Source organism: Egretta garzetta, unplaced genomic scaffold (genome assembly GCF_000687185.1).
Source record: "Egretta garzetta isolate BGI_Z169 unplaced genomic scaffold, ASM68718v1 scaffold303, whole genome shotgun sequence".
Taxonomy (NCBI): Eukaryota; Metazoa; Chordata; class Aves; order Pelecaniformes; family Ardeidae; genus Egretta; species Egretta garzetta.
In genome coordinates, this window is record NW_009259174.1 from 377382 (window position 1) to 379153 (window position 1772).

Consider the following 1772-nt stretch of genomic DNA (forward strand, 5'->3'; position numbering starts at 1 on the left):
AGCCATCAATAGCTACATTCCAGTCGTGGGATTCATCCCACCAAGTTTCCGTAATGGCAATCAGGTCGTAGCTTTCTAGCAGCACGATAGCTTCCAACTCCTCCTGTTTGTTTCCCATGCTCCGTGTGTTTGTATAGAGGCATCTCATCTGAGCTGTCAGCCTCGTCACCTTCACAGCCAAGCATCCCTCGTTTCCTTTGAGGTGTTTCTCGTAGGAAAATTCCTAAACTAAAGAATAGAAAAAATTGGCAGCTCTGGAAGAACCTACAATTCAGAACAATACGTCTTCTAAGGAATAAAGTCATTACTATCCAATAGGGAAAATAACTTAATTGCAACAAGTAGCACAGAAAAAAATAAATTGAAATTCTTTATTATAGGGATAGTATTAAGAATTGCTATTAACTATATAAATAATCACAGTGAAATTTTGAGAGAAATGGCAGACTAGGAAGACAAAATGAACACTATGGATGACAAACTGTGATTATTCCCTGTACTAGGTGTGGCTGAGGTGGCATTAACTGTCTTCAAAGCAGCCTGCATGGTACGCTGTTTTAGATTTGTGACTAAAACAGCGCTGACAACACACCGATGTTTTAGCTACTGCTTAAAAGTCCTGGCACAGTATCAAGCTCTATCCTGTTTCTCACTCTGTCCCCCCCCCCCCAGTGAGTAGTCTAGTGGTGGACAAGAAGATGGGAGATGAGACAGCTGGGACAAATTTACCAAAGGGGTATTCCATGCTCTGTAACATCATGCTCAGCAACAAAAATGGGGAGTAGTGTTTCCAAATTAGTCATTGCTTGGAGACTGACTAGGTTTGTGGTGGTAGGTAGCAAGTATTGCCTTTGAATTACTTGTTTGGTTTCTGACTTTTTTTCCCCCTTTCCTTTGCTTATTAAAATGTCTTTATCTTGACCTATGAGTTTTTCTGGCTTTCGCTCTTCTGATTCTCTCCCCCACCCAACAACAGGGCAGGGAGTGAGCAAGTGGCTGGTGGGTACTTAGTTTCTGGCCAGGATCAACCCATCATATCCCCATAGAGGGTGAATAAATCTTACACAGAAAGATGCAATACAGAGACAAAATACAGAAACAAAAGCTTTGTTCTGTAGGAGAAAAAGGAACTCTTAGTTATGACTGACCCGTACACAAGACATTGACAAAATGCAAACATAACTTATTGATCACATTGTGTTCTTGACTTTACTTAAAAGTCTCACTTGATAATGTTTAACTTTGAAAATAAGAAAAGACAAAAATTAAAGGGATAATAAAAGAATCATCAAGCTTGTTCTAAGACAATGTGAGAAAAAAAAAAAAAACCACAAACAATTACATCAATATTCTGTTGTAGAAAAATGTGGATGTGAAGTTTTCTGTAAGAGCTGTTGTGCCTTTAGTGGATTTGTCCTGAGGGCTACATTACACTTGCATACTGTTGGACTGCTTCCTTGTTAATATGGAAACTTTTTTCTAAAATATTGTGTTTGTACATATATAATATCTATATTTGGACCAAGTGTTACTTAATTTACTTTTTGATTCTTTCAGTACCCCAAGCGTGGGAGTAGCTCTAGGATGATGTTACATCCTTCTTGACAGCTGTGAGCACTGTGAATGAAGCCTTTCTGATGAAAACATCATCTTTTTCACACTTTTCAACCGTTGAGTTGGCTACAAAATAAATTGTCCTCATTTTTTCAGCCAAAGAATATCCTGGAATTGTGTGAGATATTAATGCTATTGAAGAAGACATTGGTAAGACT